Below are 23,760 nucleotides of genomic sequence, written 5' to 3' on the forward strand. Positions count from 1 at the left end.
AATTGGAAGAAAAGGTTATGGAATTAAATGTCTCACATCCTGGACAGCTCAGAATGTTTTTAAGTGGCACCGGTAAGTTGAAGGCAACTTATTAATCTCTTGTCCTTTACAGAAATATCTTAATTCAGCTCTTTTTTTTTTTAATTTCAAGATGACTTTCTTAATATTGCAAGTGAGACTGAACTGGGACTCACCCTCTCATTCATTTTAAGTAAAATACAGCACAATACCTACACAAGATCCAACTTAAGCTATACTTTGAAATCTGAAGTAGAGCTTGAAGTGATGCTTTATACTGGCCTTAACAGACGTGAATTTTGCACCAACTTTTTCAGGTCCCTTTGAGATTTGCTCAGTCACATGAGTTAACCTATACATCATGCCCTTCAATTTTCTGAATGCTTCCTGACATTACAGCAAAGCAAACTTTCCTAATGTCAACAACAACAAAAAAACCCTGTGCCAGGATCTTTATTCACTGCTATTTTTCAACACTCAGCCCTTGTTCCCTGACAATTAAGTATTAGGAAAACTAATCAGAGGACTTCACCTCACTGTAAACGGACTTTTGATTTATTACACCAAACCCAACCACCAGACTTCTACCAAAGTTCATTGACTAGCAGAGCAAAGGGGAAAAAGCAAAAAGGTTTCTGGGACTATAAGTACGAATTTACACATACAAGCAAAAATAATTTTTACATTGTTGTTCCACAACCGACAAATATCAATATTTTAAATAGTCTAGTAAATGAGTTTTAGCTACAGAAATACTTTTGACAATTCCATTTAAATACTCCAGTCTTCAAACCAGCAATGTCACTCATTAAGGTAATTCCACACAACTGCTAAGACGAACAGTAGGCAGACTTCTGAACGATACCAAACAGTAGTATTTGAGAATGGCTGCTAGATTTTACTGGAGAAATTTCAAACCAGTCTGATTATGTTATACACTGCTCCACAAATGCCTCTGCTTTATATCAGTAAGAATGTTAGCCACTTAAAAAGGGTGGAAGCACCTCCCATAAGAAGTCAGGCTCTACGCATTTTCTGTTCCTGGGTAAGATTCAGCAGTGTTTCTAAATAACAAAAGACAGCACTCTTCCCACAGCTGGAAAATATACTAAAGGGGAAAAAAACCCACACCCGACAATCTAACCCTTGAAACTGCATGGGCCAGGTGTTGTTCTCTGTATCATAATTCGATACAGAGAAACATCCATACAGGGAAACACACCCGGTCTCCACTCTGCTATAACCATGCAACCGGAGAGGTCTATGTGAACACATCACACACTTACAGAATCAAAGCCTAAGTGATCAGGTTAGGGACTCTGTAAAAGGAATTACTTAGAAAAAGAAAAATCAAGCCACTGCCAGGCTAAAATGTCAGAAAAAAAAAAAAGATGCTCTTGATTATTCAGATGGGGAACTCTCAAGTAGCTAAACAAGTATACGGACCTGCACGAGTGGTAACGCATCACAAAACCATCCTTATTTTCTAAACATTTTTAAAAATCACCCAAGTAGCATGCAGTGAGGAATCATTCACCTTCTACTGTCATGCTACAGTTTATTCTCTCTGGGAAGCAATTACAGGACAAATGCCAAGCTACAGAAGGTATTTTTCCAGCAGCAGCATCTGGCTTCTTGGCAGACTCCTCAGGCAATTTTATTGGAAGCTTTAGAGATGCTATTGGGTCAGTCCTAGTTATATTGCTCATGAGCTGTCTGGCAGTTTCTTCTTCCTAGATGTCATAATCCTTCCGATTTACCTTGAAGGAATTAGCACACTTTTATCCATTTCAAAAACAGTTGACCTGCAAGGCATTTAGGGGCTCTCTACAGAGACATAGTAAAAGTCACTGGTCTAAATCTGTGTACCTTCGAGCCAGCAGCATTTCGGCATCCATCGCCTAATGCATCATCAAGAAAACAAGTAAGCCATGCAAAAACTCTGTGTGTGCGTGTGTGTGTCTTACTGGTAAATTGAATGCACTCCTTATGATTAAAGGAAAAAAACATAAGACGCATCAAAAATTAATTAGTAAAAAAAAAAAGGTAAGCTGGGGCAACAGCAAATCTGTGCCTTTATTTAATATGAACTGCTCTCATATAGTGAAGATAGTACTGTGCTGTATCCTGTAGTAAGGGACAGTTCACATGAAGTCAAGGAATGCTTCTAGCAGATAGCAAGCATAAATTGAAATACAAGGGGATCCACTAAGTCAACGGAAGGAAAACAATTTCTGAGAATCTGCTTCTTGCAACTCCTCCGTTAAACACAGTGCCTCGGGGGTAGAAGGGGCATGTGGCAGTAAAGTCAGCCTATGTCCTTTGCTCTCCCTACTGCCTGTCCCTTCCCCCTCTCCAAGCCCAGCAGCTAAGACCTGCATGATTCTGCAGCTGTGGTCATGATTAATCCTCATCCAGAAGGATGAAAGACAGAATGCTGGTTTTACCCTCCCTCTTTGCATACCAACAAAATCAAGTCCACAACGAAAAGGCTTTGTGTCAGTTTAGAGCAGTCTTCTAGAATTCATACAAAGAAAGGGGACAGAATGCTATAGAAAGCACATTTATAGTCCGTAACACAGGTGGGATCCTCCTTTTTTAAAAGACTTCTGTGCAATTACTTACAAGAAATATCCTCCTTAATTAAAAACACAACAGATGTGTTCAGTACTACTACCTTTTTTTTGTTTTTTAAAGACTTTCCCACAAAGATATGCCTGGATGTCTTCTTGTTCCCCCCCCTTTTTTTTTCTTTCAAGAGTTTTCAGAGAGGTTAGAGTAACAAACTCCCTCAAAATCCTGTACCAGGTTATTTTCTAGGGAAAAAAGTCCTAATGCTCAAAGGTAAATATTACAGGTACAAGAAATGTACTCTATAATTTAATAAAGGGCTATGGATCTTGGATTTTCAGTAACAGGAGTACACTGAGCAACATAAGAAAAGATTGACAGCACTAAGAAAGATGCACATATCCAGGTCAAACAAAAAGCCAAATGGAGTTCTGTCATCAGCAGAGTGCAACTAAATCCAACCAGACACAGAATTCAGACTTGGCTAATGTGAATTGACTAATATAATTCCATTTTATGCAGGGCAAAACATATTCTGATTACAGGCCAGTGGTGCTCACAAGTTCTAAATTTAGGTATCATTAGGGCCAGGTGAACCGTTAAGTGAACTAATCTGAATTTTATCCATATCAAAGATTTGTACTGTCCATGAATTAACTTCTCAGATTTAAACCATGTATTCACTCTCATTACTTCATACATCTTTTGGATATCCCCATTCATTAATTAAAATTTCTGCAGAATCACAGTATGCATCAACAATGCAGCCTGGGTTTTAAAATGCTGTGCAACAGCACACACTGAAAAATCAATTATTTAGGTTCCACTACCTGAACAGAAGTTACTGGCACACTAGAAACCAAGCCACATTTTAGAGGAGATGTAGCACAGATTCCCTTGTTTACAAGCTTGTTTCTGCAAAGTACTAAGGAATCTCAATGATCAGGTGAACATTTGAATACATGCTGAAGACTAAACTTCCAGTGATGCCCTAGATTTCACTGCCTGCACAAATGAGAGTAAAGTTGCACACACAGGCAAACAGAGGGTTTCCTGGATGCAGTGAAGATCTAAAATATTTTTATAAACTGTCTTTGGTTATACAGTCTCAACAAGGCCTGTAAGTTGAGAGAGCAATCAGGAATAACCATCAAATGACTGTACTTCAGTACAGCAAAGAAAATCAATTAAAAATATAAGTAAAATGTTGATCTACCTTGTACACTGCTCTCCTGAAACACCTGGTACACTTAAAACAAGGTACATTATATTCAGGGATAATATAACCTAATCTGAAATAAAGACTCTGCTATAATGAAAAACAGTTGTTTAGCCAGCCGAGTTTTAAGCCAAAAGGTGAAGAATACGTAATCCAATTAAAATGAGAGGGAATTTAGGAATGCAGAATTTAATTATTCCACTTGGAAGGCAGCCAGGACCATTGAGTTAAGCACCCATGCCCTTGTGAAAGGGCCATGGGAACTCAAATGACTACCAGTGGTCAGGCCCTTGGCTCTATTTCTCCTTTGAGCTGGGCACACTTGGCAACCATGTGCCCTCTAGCTAAGCCCCAGGGAAGAACGCCAGCTCCTGAGTTACACCATTTCCAGCACCTCCTTGGGAGCTTCCTCATGATGCCCAGCATTCGGCCTTGCCCAGCTTGTGAAATAAGACAGGCTCTCAGTACAATATGGTGAGACTGTAGATGATGTCCAATTAAAGCCATTCAGATAAATACACGTTCAATGAAGTTCCTGCCTATGTGTCACTTTAACATTTTGGTTTGTTTGGGTTTTTTCAGTTCCACAGACTAAATAGCAGGCAGCAATAATATTAGTTTTGGAAGAAGTGTGATGTTTGTGTTACCCACTCCAGTTAATTAATGAAAATAATGACAGAGTTACAAAAATCAGAGATGATTAAGAATTGAAGACCATCCTACCCATTTCTCTGCCAAGGAGGATTTGTTCTTAACAGCGCATTCTTCTGTTCTTCATCAAACCTTTTTAAATCACGCCAGCAGTATGAGTCACATCTCCTTCCTTCAGAGGCATTCATACATTCAGACTGATTCGGAGGAAGAAGTAAAACCCGAGAACAGAGGTCCCGCCAACTTCACATCATTATTCTGAGTTAACTGCTAGGAGATTATCTTGAGCAATTACTCTCGTCCCTTTCTGCACACACATTCCAAATACTTGTAATCCTCACATAGCTCAACTCTACCAGTGTTAAGCCAATCCATCCCCTTCAGGTAAGATCTAATGGTAAAATCACATACCATTGGGTTTATAACCCAGACTATTACAGTTTCCATTATTAAATATTGCTTATTATTTTGTACTTACAAAGTCAGGGAGATGTGATTTTATTGCTTGCAAATCATTCTTACATTAGTCTTACGCTGCTATAACTTCACTCTGCTTTTCCAGATAAGCTTTTTGCTTTCTGCATATTTAAATAGTAACTCTAATTATCCCTACTTGATTGCCCTCCTCTTGCAAAGCCTTTCCACAGTATCATCTGCAGTGAATTCTTCATCCTACTTAGATTTTAAAAAGCCCAAAATACCTCATATTATTTAATTTTAGTAAGAGCATAGAGGTGGTTTTTTTTTTAAAAACATGTATACTGGGTTCCGTCTGGAGATGTATTTTTCCCAAAAACACAGTGAGAAGGGCAGATTACTGATTATTACATTGGTAATAGTAACAGTACAGAATAGTGCCTAGCAATAAAGTCAATTAAGAAAAAACACCAAAAAAAGACTATTGACATGGTATCAGATCAGCAACGAAAAGTTCGGTACGCTGTCTAAAAATATTGCTTCCTTTGCAAACTATGTTTATAAGAGTTTTCTGGATTTATTTCCAACCACAGTCGCAGAAAACACTTTATACTTCTAGTTCACAGGTACACAGAAGCTACATGTGACTATGTAGTAGCTACAATTCATGATATTTAATGCATTAACTCAGGTAATCCATTCAAAGAAATGCACATTACAGTAGCCCAAAACACCACAATAAAATTTGAGTCAAAACTAATGTTTCTTACAAGAATTTTATTAGTCTTTTTGGTCATTTTTGTAGAGATTTTGCTATTTTTGTTACTGACAACCTATTTTGGTTCAATTATAATGGTGTTTGGTAACATCATGTGTTGTTAAAGCTGCCTGACGTTTCCCCTTATGAATTCTCTTTTTAGCTCCTTATAACTTTACCAAACCAAAGTATATCTACTGGAGCTGACGTCTTGCATGCCACATAGCAAAAGCAATGATACATACAGTTCAATCTCCAAGACGTCGTCCTGCTGCCCTGAGGCATGAGATCATCCCTTCCTCCTCTTACCTTGCTCACTAAGCAACAAAGTTTCCTACAGACAGTGACTGCCCTTATCGTGCAATCCTGATTTTGATCCTCCAGCACAGATCTGTTCTTTTGTACTAAGACTTTAGGTGGAAAGCAAAGTTACTACATGACTGCATACACAACTTTGCATTCAGTTATCTTCCATCTGGACAATGTAAAATTTAGCATTTCTTTACTGATGTGCTTGGCTCTGTAATAGTAATTTACATTTTTATGTATGTGTGTAATAACATACAGGAAAAAGAGGCAACACAGGTGTACCACAACCATATTGCGGTGTCTTCTTGAATTCAGCTTGCAAGCTGCATTCTTTCAGCACGTACTGCTGCGAAAGTTACTTTAGCAATACGTGATAAGAGTCTGGCAGAAGTGACTCTCTCTCAAACAAGACTTTGGCAGAGAAGGATAGGAAAGAAAAACAGGAGGTCCAGTTGTAACTGTGACTTTCAGGTCTGTCTGTGTCAAAGCAGTATCAAAAGTGCTTGGAAAGACAAAACACAGTCTTGAGGCCCTGAATGCTCACAGAGGGCTTCTATTATAAGCAATGCACTACTTTATTTAATAAAACAAACCAACCAACCAACCACATAAAGACACAGTAGTCCATCTTTGAGCCAAAGACTTTCCTTAGGAAATGTGACATTCAGCCAAGAAAACAAGCTCATCTCTCATCTTCTCGGTTTCTCTCCATAAATTATACAACACTGAAGACAGGTGGTGGTAGATAAAGTACCACCACAAAAGCACAACAAAGTACCATGGTCACTCCTAACCAGCTAGTTTCATGTACAGCACCGACAAGAAAGCAGGACGGCAGCGTACTGGTTCTACAAGCTCCGGTAAGTCAATCAACAGGGCTGACCTGACCAAACTAATCAACTGGGAATAAAATTCTGCTGCTGTGCACATTCAGCACCAGGATACATTGAGAAACAGCCTGGCTGAAGAAGGCAAGATTGTTTGCCAGTTTAGTTTCCCGTAGGAAGCTAGCTCAAAATCTTGTAACTGCCCAAGATGATGATAGAGGGGTCATGAGGGCAAGTTCAGAACACCGCAATACAGCCTCTGGTTCACACAGACAGGAAAGGATATATGTCTATGTTCTGGACGAGGTTTTATTTTCCTTTTATTTTCTCCAGATTGATGACTTTGAAAGGAACACATGCCTTGAGACCCACAGTAGAGATGTCCTGTTGTGATTTATGCTTTACTCTGCTATAATGCTACAGCTCTGATAAGAGCAGAAGCAAGCGTATCGATTCTGCCGCCTGGGTCCAGCCGCAGGGACTGAACCTCCGCTGGAGTCAGCACCACGAGGCCAGAGACGGCTCCTCATCGGAGCTGAACGGCTCGGAAACATTGCGAGGAGAGTAACTGAGACAGATCTACACTGACCTTCACAAAAATCTTCACAGCTGGCCGCTACTTAAGAGACGGTTATATTGGTAACAAATGTATTAACAGGTTGAACACCTTCTCAATGCAAATACTTCATATTAATAAAAGCCTTTAAACTATTTTTTTCCAGCAAGACTTAGCATTCCTATCAGGACTGAAGTATAACTGAAGAACAATTGATGTCACCAGATCATAAGCAAACACAAGTGAGGATGCCTAGCCTTTCAGCAGCAAAGTAACCGTCTGTCAGTCTATTCAAGACCAAACTACAAGAATATTCAGAATACTATTGGAAGAATAATTCTGTCTGAAGCTCCGTAAGTAACGCCCAGATTTTTTACGTAAAGTAATTTGATTCTATTTTTATCCATTAAAAAACATTTGGATTAACAGATGGAAAAAGTTAATTCAGAGCTTTATATCTAACTGTTACAAACCCTCCCCTCTGCTGCCCATATAACTAACCAAATCAAGGCAGAAATTACATTTACATAGTCTTGAAAACATTTTAAAATCATCATTAACGTGTGTAATTTCATCTTATTTTACTTAGGAGTCCTAAGTTGTATCCTGAAATTGAGTGCCAAATATTACGAAGTTCCAATTTTACTGTCTATTTAAAAATATCCTGACAGCTTCAGGCAAATTAAATTTAAAATTAAACTTAAAGCAAAGCCTTTGCTTGCCACCACAATATTTCAGGCAACAATTTCAAGAAAGGAAAGGCAGAAAACAGACTGTGCATATACTACAGTTCAAAATAGATTCCTCATGTCAAATGGCATAATTTTTCCTTTTTTTCCATTAAAGAGTTATTTTAAGTCTTCTGCTGAATATATTTACGTGCATAATGAAACTTCTTCAGTGGTTCTTTTTGAATTATTATATATATGCTTTAACACTGCAGACAGTAATAGTGTACACACATATATACAAATCCACACATAAATGTATGCACTCATGCACACAATATTCATGTAAAAAGAATTAATGGAAGTTTTTGACTGGATGCTACCCCCTGTAAATATGTTAAATGTGAACAGTGCTTATGGCTGGGTTCATTAACTAAAAATGTTGCTGTTGTCTGCACAATTTGTGTTGCTCACGTAAGAATGGATGACATGTAAAATGTTAATTTACAGACTCAAGTCTTTTCAATTTACCATCAGGGTCTCTCTCCACTAGGAAAATCAGTGGTCATATACTACAATCTTCATAGAATAACTTGAGCTGAGACCTCACTCAGCACCTGAAGATAAAACTCTGCAGGTAGTCTTCTCCAAGAAAACAGAAGGAAGGAAAAAAAAAAGAAAGGTTTTAAATGAGCTCCAAACACATTTCCCAACAGCCACAGTCCACTGTGATTGACAAACGTCCCATCTTCCAAGAGAAGAGGCATTATACTTAGAGTAGCAGCTAATGTCATTGCAGATAACTCTTCTCACAACTTTAGCTGTTCATCACCTTTTCATTCTTCAGTCCTTTTCCTAAAATCCCTAGCTCTAGAGCATCTGCCATCTGAGAGATCTGCTCACATCCAGTCTGAGAGCTACTCTGAACTCCCACACCAAGCATGGAATTTCACTCTATCAATTAAGTTTGGGACCTCATGTCCCCATTATAGGTTGATGCAGCACTTGATAAACAGATACAATTAAGAGATTAACTTCAAAACCACATTATTTCTCCAAACTAAAACACTAGCACCGGTACAGCCATCATTCCCTAAAACATTCCAGGACTTCTACCATAGCTGTACCAGCTGCCTCTTCTTTAAATACCTATGACACCCAACTATTTCAGAGACCATAAATAGTAATTTATTGCTATTACAATGTATTATACTTACAAATACTTACATCATTTATGGCTTTAAAATTTCAGAGCAGGTTCATCAGTTGCTTCGTTTCCATTTCACGGATGCAGCACTATATGCTGTATCTAACTTTCCACAGGGCCTCACCACCTCCCTGCCAACAGGGCTCCCTACCCCTTGGTGTACAAACTATTTTGGTTTCAAAGATCTAGTCTACACAGGGTAAGTTTTCAGTAGCAACTTAATGCCTTTAAATTCTTTTCTGTAACCTCTGTGTTAGTTTATCAGAGCAGTCATTAAGCCTGGGCACTTTGAGGCTGATGGGTATGTCTAAGCTAGCCCGCTTCGAGCTAATTGTGTTCAATTTAACTTTCTCCAAGCACTGGCAGTCCTCATTCAAGCCAAGTGTGAAAGTTTTTAAATTAGCTTTCACAGTTTGATTCAGAGACAGCAAATGCAAAATGGCACAGGATTAATTTTTTCCCCAACAACACAGTGCAACAAAATAGCCCAAAGGCTATTTTAGTTCATTTGCTTTAACTATTAGGGAAGATTCACAGCACAGAGAATGCTCCAACAGAGACAAAAGCTCCAGAGGACTTTCAAAGCTTAATATTGCCCCCATTAATTAAAGTACCATACATTTGTACAGCCTTTCCACTTTGCCACTAGATGTTAAAATGGAAGTCTAGACCATTTAAGACAAGCCACACTGATTATTGCTTAAAAGATGAACATATCAATACATTTTTCTTATTTTTATTACGGATCACATTTTTAATATTTAATCAAATCTGGTATTAGACTGTAAAATGGGCTATATAGAAATCCACATTTTCCTAGGGGAAGTACAAATCTTGGCTTCACATGTAATCTGACAATGTCTCTTCTGATCTGTCTGCCTTCATTTGCCAAGACACAAATTAAAAAGGAAGCTAGAATATTGAATTACCTATTGCAAAAATTTCAGTAACTCCCACCAAACAATGGCAGAGCAGGATGGAAATTTAGCTTTCTTGGCACTTTTCATTTTCCCAGCAATTACCACTAGGCATGTACACTGACTTTACATGGTCAACTTTCTGAACATGCGAAGTCTCTTCAACAAAACTTTCAAGTACACAAATTTCCCTTTCAGCAAGTACAGAGGGTGTCTATGAGCTGCTCCATCGACAACTAGAAAAGTTCAACGTATAGAAAACCTGATGAAATACTCTACACTCAGCCTTCAGAAGAAAAATATTTCTCCAATTTAAGGGGCAAACTAAAATCTCCACTAAGAATTCAGCTCATCTTGTCAAAGTACATATCAGAATATTAGACAAATCCTCATTCTTACAATGTGGTTCATGCATACTAGCCTGCACAACTGCAGCCTTAAGTATCAGAAGAAACAACATACAGTGAGATGAAAGTCAGCTAACTTCAATGGGAGTCTTTCCATTATCTTCAGGAGTTTTTACATAAGGTCCAAAACTCACCACCACTCCTTAATTCAAATTATTTCTAATACTCTAATAACTAATAATTCTAATGTAATCTAATAATCTAATAACTGTATCAATAGTGGTAACACATCACAGATGGGAACTATCTTAAGGTATAAAAAGTATTTATAGTGAAATTAAAAAAAAATATTTCCATGCACAGATGAATTCCAGCTTCATATTTCAGATTCCAGATTTGATATAGCCCAGGATATGCAGGTCACATCTGACAAACTATAAAGTCAAAGGCCCATCTGTAAATGTCAAAATGTTAGTCACTGAGGTGGATATAATTTAGGTACTTCTTGATAGGATTCAGAATAATAATCTCAAGTATCAAGCTAGTTTTACAAGTATTTTCTATTTTGTGTTAAGAAGTTACATACTTGCATTACAGTGATCATAAATATCACCTTATTTTGTAAGTAAGAAGCCTCTTTCATAGTAGATTTGCAAGCAAAGGACATCAGGAAAGCTGTTAAAATTTTAAAACAGAATCCACATTGTCTATTTAGTGAAACATATTTACAGGATATTTAAAAAAAAAAATCTTGCAAATCTTTCTTCAAGCCAATTCCAATATTATGCAAAACTCCAGACAAGTCAATGAGACCCAACACAAATGCATCACTGTCTGTCAGCAGGCAGGCAGAGGCAAGAGGATAACCTTCACACACAGGATCACTACAAGACCACACACAAGATCCACAGACTAGCTTAGTTTCAGTGACATTAAAATTTGATGACTTTGCATTTAAAATCTCCAGTTGCAGTAAGAATCATCTACACATAAACCATGTAATAATAATTACACGTTAATTATTTAATGTTAAATATTATTTATATAATAATTATATATTTTATATAATAACAATTACACGTTAATTATTTAATGTTAATTATTTATTAAACATGTTTAACATGAATATATTAATGTTTCATACTTAAGATGAAATTTCATTGATTTAAACATATCAGAAAATCTAAGTTAACACACACAAAATACAGAACCGAGAAAAGAGATTTAAAAAAAAAAAAAACCCTACTTTGCTAATGCCTTTAGACCATTAGATCTTGTGTGTAACTACAGACAATATAAATCCTTAAGACAAAAAAATCATGAAGCTTTACACCCTTAAATATAATCCAGCCCACTATCCATGGAACTTCTCCTTTGGTGGCAAGTACAACTCAAATGTTCTCCAAATTAACTTCCAAAACTTACAAAGCTTTATCAGCTCAGATGGTAAACAACTACAGGTTATTTGAGAGCTAAACTTGTCAGAAGCTGCAAAAGAGATACAATCCAATTGTTATTGAAAGGAATGAATACACTTTTCTGGTCACTTCATGTCAGGTGCTAACAGACATCAGAATCACTAAACAACACATTCACATGAGACATCATATGTTTGTGAATATTTATGCTTAAGAAACTTTGAATTCTATCCAAATGTAAATGCCACAGTATAACTGATCAGTCATGATCATGACAGTCTTCCAGAGTATTCTTATTTCTAAAACAAACTAAGATTGTGAAAAATTCAGGGTTTGGTGAAAGTGAATCATCAATGGATTACTGGCAATTCCAGAGCGGGGACAAAGCATTCAATGGGAACGGAAAATGGCCCCATTATAAACAAGCCCATGTAGGATGACGGTATAACACTTTGCAAATAGTAAGCGGTAAATGTATAGGCTACCCAGTTGTTAAGTGATGTACAGAACATAATCTGACACATTTTAGGTACCAGGATTCTGACATTCAAAGTAGAGCATATAAATGACAGAAGCAGCATGGCTAAATTTCTTGTGGTCATTTGAAAGTCTCAGCTAGTACATTTCAACTTCTGGAAATCCATATGTATTTTAATTCTGAGAAACTCATTAATGCTGATCTCTACTGAACACATGAAAATATCTACGTGCTAATGAAAGATACTCTCCCTAAAAATATTGATTCCATCTGAAAAATGACATGCACTCTAGACAAGCACAAAACACAGGCATTCCCCTTCTATGGTTACTGATAAAACACAGTGCTGCAAGCATCTGCAAAGAACAGATTTTTTTTTTTTCCCCCTCCAGCACAGATATTGGCATTAGTTGGAGGTAAAGAACATGCAATTTCAGCATGATCTTGGTTATTCTTTGGGGATCTTAGTGGATAAAAACGATTCCTGATATTAAGGACTGAGGACCAAAGCAACGTGCTTGCATCTGAAAGCCATTATGAAGTGCACTAAAGGCAGCAAGCACAATATACTGTACACTTGCATATACGTTTCATCTGGTTTGGTTTTTTTTTTTTCTTCACCTGTTTACTATACTAATTTTGTATTTGGATCCTTAAGCTCTTCAGATGGGCCTTGTTTTTTTCTTTTCTGTGTGCACAGTAAGATAGAGACCAGGGTCCCCCAGCAGGGACCTTGTTCGTGACATGCATCTCGGCAGAAAAAACATAATATAAATGGACAAGTGCATTCAGATCTGTCTTCAGACAGTAACCCAGCTCAAAATTATTTCTGACCAAAACGGCTTCTAGAATTTTTCTTTTCTACTAACTATCAAGTGAACGTAAATTATAATCTACAGACAAAAGATTGCCTTTGAGCTACATGCCCCCTGTCCCAAGGGTGCCAGGGAAAATTCTAGGACCACCAAGTGTGTTTCTTTAACAGAGAAGAGGGAGCACTGCTGAACATGAGGAAGGTAAGATATGAGAAGATGCTGCAGGCCCAGTGTCCTCAGAGTGCCTGAAATTAACTGTTGGCAGACAATTGTTGGCGTTTCCCACATAACTTCTTACCAACGTAAAATATTCCCATGTAAATGTTTATAGTGCTAATGATAACCATAACACCTCCTTTTAAAAGCATTTTGGCTGTTTCAAAATAACACAACGTTGATACTTCTGATTTATTTTTTTCCCGTTGAACTCCTGTTCTGAAAAAAAGTGCAGCTCATATCCTTTCTGAAGCTTTTTTCCCCCACATCCAACTTGAAAGCTCACTTTTGGCCTCACTAAGACAAAGCTAGGTCTCTGTCCAAACACACTGTAAAAGCTCATTCCTTTCTTTCTCACGCTTCAGTCACAATGCATCCCATTTCCTTCCTAACATCCCCTTTCAAAAAGTTTCTCGTATCTTTTAACAGAAATGTCTTCCCAGCTGCTAAACAAGAGAGACCCAACAAACAACAGTGTGGCATGTGTAAGAGACGAGTAAGGCTTGCCCTTTCGACAGCAATGAGCTGCTCACGGGAACGCGGCCACAGCTGTTAAAAAGATACGCAACATAAAGAAACATTAAGTATAATCAGGTCCCACCAAAGCGTGAACCACTAGTAGTTTCATTTAATTAGATGCACAAATATATATTTCAGTGCCTAGTTTTAAAACAAACATCTGAAACATCAGTTCAGTGCATATATATGCACATTTTATAGATTTGACTAAAAGAGCAGACCAACTGACATGAGCAAAAGTTATACCAGTTTTCACAGCAACGCAGTTCCTTGAAATCAAGGAGAAGTAAGGCGAACTGCTAGGGAGTCACGCTATTTTACCTTTTTGCATTTGGCAGGAATTGATACAAGAGAGACATTAGATACAGCAAAGAGGCCTTGCGGGGGGAAAAACTGCTAAACACATGCTCAAATAAGTAGCAAAATAACATCACTGCTTCAATATATTACTTTTTATATTGACTAGATGGTCTATATATGTGTGTGTGTATATAGATAGAAGCCTATATCTACCCAAGACAGTCTTCAACAGGCAATTTGTAACTCAAAAAGCAAGTGGTGGTTAAACCAAATGCTACCAAAGAAAGAGTTAACATGCAAATCATCACTCAGTTTAATGTAGTTTCTGATCTGTAACAGCATGGAACAAACAACTTCAAAACAGCTATGCTGGGGCAACGGAGCTATACCAATTTACACTGGATTCAGGATCTGTCCCAGTGTATAGTTCCTTCATTCACTCCATTAAATCATGTTTGCCAGCAACTACATAGTACTAATGGGTCTATAAAGCTATTCTGCACCTGTTGATTGCCAAGGCATCTGTGCAAACACAATGAAATGGAAAGAAGTGAAGCAAGGAACCCTACCGTTAGAAATAAACCTAAATCAATACAAATAAAACTTAAGCACTTGGCATGTATGGCTGACTTCTCGCTAAGTATAAATGGTATCAAGGCATGTTTTTAGCCCAATACTACCTAACAATGTTAAAATAAATCAGTTTATGTCTTACCAAACAATATTCTTTGCATTTAACTGTCCTAATGCAAAACAAAGTCAATCTTCAAGTGGCAGATGCTCAAGATGAAATAACATGTTGAGTTTCAGAAAAGTTTGGTTTTCTTTCAAGGAACTACAGAGCTACTTTTGTTTTCTCACTAGGTTCAGTGCTGTTTTATTTTGATGGCTCAGAGAGAATCACCAGTCCTGGTAGAAAATCTTCAGCTCTGCTTTGTGTTACTCCTATTTCCGAGACAACCAGTACAAAGCAACAGTATAAATCCAGGAAGAGGAATTTCCACGAGATGTTACACTTGCATGAGTAGCTGTTATTGCCAGCTGCAGCAGCCAGAATATCAATTTACTCACTGCACAAATTTTAGAAAGCATGATATCAAAGTGAAGGCAGCCTTATTATTACATGCTTGTTTTCACTTCAGAAAGCTGCTTCCCCTTACCTTAAGTATCTACTAACACTTTTTTTTATTGCAGTTCATCTTGAAAATTAATCATCATAAATTTAAAAACGTTTTCTTGCAAATCTGTCAGGTTTGTAGTGCTATTTCATTTATTACAAGACCACATGACGCATCAGAGCTCTGTATTTGAACATGACATATTTTCACTTTGTTTTGATACCACATTCAAAAATTGTTCCTATCAATCTTTCACTGGAGCCAAAACTTAACTGTCTTGTTCACTGAAACATTAAATGCCAAGTCACACAGATGAATAAAAGCATTTGCAAGATGCAAACATTTGCAAAAGTTTCCTGTCAAAAGGGTCCATAAAAGAGAATCCACAAAAGTGAATCGAGTCCACAGTCAGTACCAAAACCAACTATTCCTAATCATTTTGGTCATCAGATCACACTAAAAGTTAAAAGATTTCATAAACAGGCTGATCTTTAAGTAGAATTTTGGAAGTGTTTACAGTTCTGATTTCCAAAAAGTATTACAACTTCTATGCATTTGCCAGACTCAGCTTATGCATTAAGACCCATGATTTTCTGCGTTGTTTGCTAGCGAGGAGTAAAAAACCCAAACAAACAGGCCATATACTTACATTCCCCATAATGCACCATTTTCTCTCTAAACAGTGGCAGCAAACAGGCACATCCAATACTGTATTACCTTCTTCTCTCATTCATGATGATGTCACACACAGGTTCTTTGATTCTGAAAAAGAAGCATTTCCCAGGTTCTAAGGATAGAGGTATCCCAACCAATCCATCATGCTTTGTGTGCTAATGATAGACTCATGCATAAGAGGCACCAGAAGCAGTCAGAGGCAGCAGGCATGAAAAGGAGTGAATCAACTGTCAAGGGTTGTGATCTGAAGGACTGCAAGGCTGTGATTAGAATTTTCAATCAGGACTTCCACAATTCATCACGGTACAAGGGAAGGGGGGGACATATTTCTTCATCAGCCCTTTCTGCTATTGGCATAGCCAGTTCTAGGGCATTAAAAAAAGGAAACCTTAATGTCTTACGCTTATAAGCAGGTACTCTTCAGGGAGTAGAGAGTAAAAGATTTTCTGGGACTGCGTAGCTACTACTTTTTGTCTGCACACTCAAAACTGAAACAAGATTATTTGCAGCACAGCCTTTCAGCTGATGAAAAAGAAAAAACAGCTCTTCCTCTCTCTCTTCTTGTAGGTATACTTATAGGACACCTAAGCAAGAAGTATCCTTGGAAACCTTTGACTGTTGTCTTTAGGGATATGAAAAGGAATAAAACCCACCAGGAATCCTTCATCAGAATTTGCTAACACACTCTGTGAAACTTCAGAAAATAAAAAGGCAGAGCTCTTCACAAGGAAAGTATTCTCACAATCTGTATGAAATCACCTGCAGCACTTGACAGGCAGCATATAGTCACATTTTCAAAAAGGAACAGCAAGTTGACTGAGCGCGTAAGTTCAGAGCAATCAAACACACAATCTAACTTTGTTTTCCGTATGGTATTTGTTTGCCTTGGTACTACCTCTACTGACTCGCCAAAGAAAAAGTCAATCCCACAACTCAAAAGCCTCAAACAGGACATGGAGCTGGGCTGGTTCTGTAGCTCTGCTACAGCCTCCCTTTTGAAACCACGAGAAAGTCACAAAAGCTCTTCAAATATTTTGCTGCTTCTTTCCTCCCCCTCCCCACCTATGAAATGTAGTAACTCTGTCTCTCTGAACACAAATTTTTGCAAGAACTCATTCACAAAGGGGATTGCTGCCTCAGAGAACAAGCCTTCAAAAAAAATACCAGCCCAGCAATTAGGAACTGGGTATTGGTGACTTGAACGAAGTGCCACAGGGAATGAGCAGTCTGTCTGTATCAATGTCACTACAGAGTCTTTGTCTCAAAATCTAGATCCAAGTGACAGCCCAAGCAGATTAGATATTTATTGAAATATATGAATGAAGCATTATTTTAGAAGGCAATTTTCATGTTAAACTATGAATAATGAACAGTAAAGACAGTTCTTATTTGCATAATTAATGTTTCAGTTATTGATATTCCTTCAGAGGGTCACTAGCCTTTTTTCTCCAAGTTAATTAATTAATAAAGCAACTCCTTTTATGTAGGTAATTGTAATCACTTTAATACTCAAAGGCATGTAAAATATCTGGCACTTTTTTTTTAATGTTGCAACCCTAGTGACACAACAATCATTTGCATAAATGTAAACACTGAATAGGTCCATTTAACTCCTGACTAGAAAGAAATCCTTTGAAACTAACAGGATAAAAAATACATAAATTACAGACAAACATGGCAATATGGGCAAGACCACCTTTCGTCCTTACATCACAACAATCATATTTTCCTTAACGCAAATCTCAGCTTCGAGACAACATACTGCTAATGGTGCAAATCTGTCCTCATATTTAGCTGAAGATTGCTCGGAGGAGACAGAATAATTTAGGAAAGAATAGATGTTTATGGGAAAACAAATACAAACTAGAAAACTGTTAGCAAGCAGAAAGCTTTAAATGCTAAACATTTTACAGGTAATACAGAACTTTTTCCATTAAGAAATACACAAGCAAATCCTGCAAACAGAAGCCTGATCCTACAAAAACCTGTTACACAAAGACTTATTGCCCATGGTTAAGTCTCACTCAAGTCAGATGAGATGGTTACTTTGCTCAGTAGCCAGAGCTTACGTGCAGCTGCAGCAGATCAGGCATCATGCAAAATTCAACCTGGAAAAGTCTACTGAATGCACTGCTTGAAGAAGATAGGAAACCTAAGAGGTTATAGCAGTTATGAAAACTTTTTTCGCCTCCCTCTTTAGAGACAGTACTGAGTGACCAGGTTCAGTACAATATTATGAACATCTTGATCCACAAGTTAGTTTAAAAGCTACACAGCCTGTCTGTGAGCTATTGTCTCACAAGTCAATTCCTACAGCTTCTCGTCTGTAAATCTCAGTCTTGCTCCATTCATAATCCAACCAAAATGCTACTGCAAAAACCCTTTTAGTGGCCTCTTCCATCATGTCTCTCCTTGATGTGGGAGAATGAATACCGAGATTACCATTTTTAGCACACGTAATATTCTTAAACCACTAATAACTTGTACTCATCCCATTTCTGACCCTCTCTATCTGCATCACGCTTTCCTGCCAAACAGGCATCTTCGGGGGGTGGGGTGGGCTGTCCAAGCTGCCCTCCTAAAGCAGTGCCACACAGTTCTCCAAAGCCAATTCTTTGTTGTTAAAATTTCACCTCAAATATGTCTTTTATGGTGCGATCTAATGAAAGAGAAAGAAAGGGCTAAAAGATGTCATTATCTGCGTACTGACACCACTGACTAGCTGATAACCAGAGTCCCATCATTCTGGTATTTCCTCATCAGAAAACTGCTACTGTCCCTACTATCAAGCATTCTAAAACATAATTTGGGTTTTTTTTCTTTTTTATACCGTGCCTAGCACCATTGGGGGAAACTGAAGGGAAGGAGGGCCCCAATCCACCTCCACAGTTCTGAGGAATGGGATGGCAATATAGATAATAAATGCTATTATTTGTATTATTCACTCATCTGCACCACATCAGCTGCTAAAACCTTGCAAATATTCCAGACATCAAGAACCATCTCAACTTGTTTTCAGCCTGTAAATCTCAAATCTGATCTACATCCAAGAGATTATAACAAAATGTGAAATAACCTAAATACTGAAAGTCATTTCACAGAAAATGGAAATAGATACTGTAGGAAAAACACATTCCAGACTTGCAAATTCTCCCTTTCATGTAATCCTTATCCATAATCTTCCAGGGGACTATTTGATCTCTCTCTCAGCAAGCACACCTCACAGTATTTTTAACTGCTGCAGGTCTTTTTAGCCAGCGGTTGGTTGTGTATTCAACTGGTCGTTCTAGCAAATGGTATTCAAAACATGCAGGAGTAAGGAATGCAGCCACTAAGTAGATTACGAATAAAATGCTCAGGTATTCTTTTCCATATTTCTCAGTAATTACTCACAGCCAAGGAGCATAATAGAGATCTGCTTCTTCAGTGTCTCACTTCTAAAGGATCAATGTGGTATGAACACAGGCACTACAGGACTTAATAGCAAGTTCTAACTGCTTCTTACAAGACAAGAATCTCCTCAACAGCTTTCTCTCAGGCATTGAGGAGCTAGCTAAATAGATGCTATTAGTGTGTTTTGTGTCTTTTTGTCAAAATCATACTTAATAAACACAAAGAGCCTACAATGGATGGATCCAAGAGAAGATATAAACGAAATTCTAGATTAACAAAGCTCCGTTAAATCAACTTAGCAATTTTATCTCCAGGGATAACAATTTGGCTTGCAGTGGTGGGCTAAATAATGCAGTTCAACACATTAAGAACAGATCTGTATTCAGACTGAATGGACTGTTAGCTCAGAAAAAAGACAGGAGGGAAAAGAAATGCTGAAGTAGCTCGTTTCCTGCCCACAGCACATTTTCTCTTCTCCTTCATCTTCCAAAACTATCATGATCATACATCTATCACCGTATCTTGCACATTCCCTGCAAAAGAGACAAAATAGGTCTCAAAATCTGTGTCTTAATGGGTGTCATCAAAAGAAATACTAATTCGTCTGGATGCAGCACATGTAACATGCATAAAACATCCAGAAATCAGTGTCATTAAAAAGTGGGGCTTCTCCTTTGCCATCCAGCCCCTGCGATAGTAAGGGCTGTTTTTATCATTTCATAACGCAGGTACCTTCAATTCCCCAGAGTGCATTTAGCAGCAAGCCTGGAAATTTCTCCTCTGACCAAGAGGCAAGTCACCTTTTCTCTCTCTGTAGTTGCAGTTTCAGCCATGCAGTTTTCCCTGAGACAGTGAAAAGTTTCTCTACTGTCAGCACTGAAAGCTTCTCTTAAAGTAGTTCTATTTCTTTGTATGTAGCCACATTTTCATCAAATTTTAGTGCCTACATTTTATGAAACCGTTTGAAAACCTCAGGATTTAGGTTAGAAAAAGAACATGAAATGTAGGCTAGGCTACAGTGGGCTTTCTAGGGAATGCCCCACTAAAGCAATCTCTTGATAGGTAAGGTATCTTTCTTGCTGTAAAAGCAATGATTGTTGAGCACAGATTTTCAGTGGGCTCTGGAGGTTTAAAGTCTTAGAAAGACCTAATTTCCTTCAAAACTATCTGCTTGCTTCCTCTGGATTTTATATCTGTATGAGTTCAGATGGAATACAGAATTGGGCAAAAGAAGCGATGATACATCATTAGCAAAAAACTTTGGCTGAATTTTCTATATCTTATAAATACCATCTAATGCTGTCAGGTTTGCTACAGAATATTTATTGTTCTGACTATGTAAAAAAGATTTTTTTTTTTTTCCCCAGATTAAAAACAGCACTTCAAGGTAAGGAAGAAAAAAAATTGTTACTAAATGGACAAAGTTCAGCTGGGGTGGGGGAGAGAAATGTAAAATTACATGATTTCTATTGCATCAAAGTGGGCAATGAAAACTTTAATGTATCTGTTCCTAGCTCACGCATACCTATGAACATTTTTAAAGCAGAGATATAATATTCTGCCAATGTTTTTATTCCTATTTTTGCTCTAGTTGAGTTATAGTTTGTATGCCAAAAAGGATCCATTTTCACAGATATTCATACCACCTGCCCTATTCCAAAGAGGTAAGATTCATTTGTTAGCCGAGTGGCATTCCAGTTTAAACATTCTGCAGTATCAACATCCTGAATACAGTTTAAAACTTCGCAGCTGTATACACTAACTAGACAGACAACAAAGAATTTCTAACACCCTGTGTTTTAATTCTTCATCTAGCTTCTTTTGTGATGAAAACTCTGTAAGTGAAAGGATTCCAGACTCAACCTTTGTGCTGCCTTTTTAGGACACGCTGAACATCACAAGCTTCACAAAGATTGTGTGCAGTGTGGATGACAAGACACACTCCAGTGTTTTTTTCTCTCTCAAGAACTATTTCAACTTCTATGTATGACCTCCACAGTGTAACTGATGACTATTCAGTGCATCAGTTACAAAAAACAGCCATTCTCATTTCCTTTACACTCCTCCTCAAAGAAATAAATCAGTATCTTGACTGATTGAAACACTTAACTGCCAGTCATTTTGCTTTGTCCCTTCGCTGCCTCACACCAGCCTGCATGAACTCAAGAGATGCAGAGCAGTGATTAAATTGTAACATGGAGCACGGAGAGCAATAACTAAGTGAGCGGTTATAAACAAATAACACAGTTCTTCATAATTCAGTAAAATACATTATTTGATTTTGTGTGTGTTTTTGAAAGCCAGTCAAAGTAGCAGTGCTTTTTTACTAATGCAATAACATTACTGCTTAATGGCAGAAAGCACAGGAGAGCAATATATGGCCTACAAATAAGAGTAAAATGTGCAAGCTTAACAATACAAGTTTATCTTCCTTATGAACTACCTAGGCAGTGCTTTTATTATATGAGATCCATTGTTTCCCGATCTGCAAATTACTTCCTGAATCTATTAACTATAATGGCAGAAATGTATTTTTCAGTCTTACTCTCTGAAACTTCCCCCCCCCCAATAAATCAGTTTAAGCAGGTGAGTCTAAACTGGCAACAAGGCCAAGGTATTTCACGTATGCCATCGCTGGCTCCCTATAACACTAAAGGATTTTTTCGAGGGTGGGAGCACAGAGATGAAAGGATTTAAGTGTAAATTATACAATGATAGTACAATTCTGGAGTATTACCATGCGTGAGAGGGATTATTAAAGATCAGGTAGGATTTTTCTACCCTTACTTCAGACACCTCCAGGGAAACAAATTCTGCTATGCTCTGTAGGAGATAAAGAACAACCTGAGTATATTAAAAGACTCATAGATATAATTCCATGAACTACAAGCTTTCTTTGTATCTCAGATACCTTAAAGTGCACAACGCTTCTATCATAGTCCTTGCATTTCATGTTTCTGAAGGATGACATTTCCACTCACTGACTTAGTATTTGCATGTCTTGAATTCTCTAGTGAGGGCCCAAGAAGAGTAATGTTGTTTTTATTCATATATCTTCCTCCCTCTAAATTCCAACAGCACATCCCAAACTCATCTACCTAAGCAAAATGCTTCAGACATGTATAGCCATTAAAAAACACCATGATTTTCCTGAATACAAAAGATAGAGGTGGAGGTACTTTTATATGCTCCTGAAGTCAACAGTCAATACTGGTATTATGTGGCAGAAGATACATTTACTATATTCTTGCTAATGACATACCAATTGCTATGAAAACTCTAATAAGTCACATCTGAATCATCACAGAGTAGTTTGGTAGCATTAGAACTGCAAAACAAATACAAAAGGCAAGGCATCTGAATCTGCCCAAGTGCTGTGACGACATGTACTGCATTCCTTCTTCAGAAGCTCTCAATCACTCCCAAGTGTAAGAGTTCATCAAGCTGGATTCATTTTTCCAAGCTCCTCACATTTCAAATCCTCTTCTCACCAAGGCCCAAACACCAGCGTAGTTTAAATTCTGCTCTCCCCAGTCAACAGGAGTCAACAGGACTCTTGGTATCAATGGCCTTTGCACTCTACCTCACAGGAGTCATCAGCTGTAACATATGCTCTCAAAATATTCACTGTCACATGTACCGATAGAAGGCGGCAGGTTTTCCTACGGTTCTCCGACTGAAACAACCAGACAGAGAGTACCTTAATAAGTACACAATCTGTATGCAATACGCTCTTCCAATTCCCTCTTAAATCTTTGATCTCAAGGTCAGATATTTCACTGAAAAGTTTGAGCAATTTATTTATGATGCTGCTATGAACAGTAACATTGCTAAATAATTCCCTTTAAATTAGTTACCTATTTAAATTTCCTCTACTCAAAGCTAGGGCAGGAAGCACCAACTATTATTAAGGTCGCCTGGCACTTCCCACTGTAAGAGTCTCTTTTCAATTGCTTGCAACTTTGCCAGATGTTCAACTGTTCAGGCTACAATTCTACATGTCAAGTGTGTCTGCTTCAGGGCGACTTTCAGGACATGAGGGAAGAGGAATGAGTTGAATCACTTCCAAGATTTAGACCGTAGGAAAATAGTATGTTTTGACCACGTTAAATAATCGTTATGAACTTACATTTGAAAAGTTTTCTGGGTTTTGAAACCGGGAGTAAGATTTGGTCTTCATATCATGCATCTGTTTTTCTTGCTAATCCTAAGAAACCCCACAAAACTACCCAAATTATAAATTGACAGACTTTACACTTGTCCAGTGACTCCTCCTTTGTAATAAAATCTGTCTACACTGTCACTCCTCTTGCATCCTCCAGAAGGAACTAAAATGTGCATGCGCATTCCTATAAACATTGTAC

At 37.8% G+C, this 23,760-nt stretch overlaps 1 protein-coding gene across 1 annotated transcript in view; it reads right to left on the reverse strand.

Annotated features, from left to right (window-relative positions):
• The window catches only part of DAB1 (DAB adaptor protein 1), a 311,043-nt gene that overhangs the window by 131,707 nt on the left and 155,576 nt on the right, over nucleotides 1-23,760 (reverse strand). The window contains exon 3 of the mRNA XM_050901289.1: nucleotides 15,978-16,090. The gene's annotated coding sequence lies outside the window, so the exon portion shown is untranslated. The remainder of the gene's footprint in view (nucleotides 1-15,977; nucleotides 16,091-23,760) is intronic.

This window comes from Gymnogyps californianus, chromosome 8 (genome assembly GCF_018139145.2).
Source record: "Gymnogyps californianus isolate 813 chromosome 8, ASM1813914v2, whole genome shotgun sequence".
In the NCBI taxonomy this organism is placed as follows: Eukaryota; Metazoa; Chordata; class Aves; order Accipitriformes; family Cathartidae; genus Gymnogyps; species Gymnogyps californianus.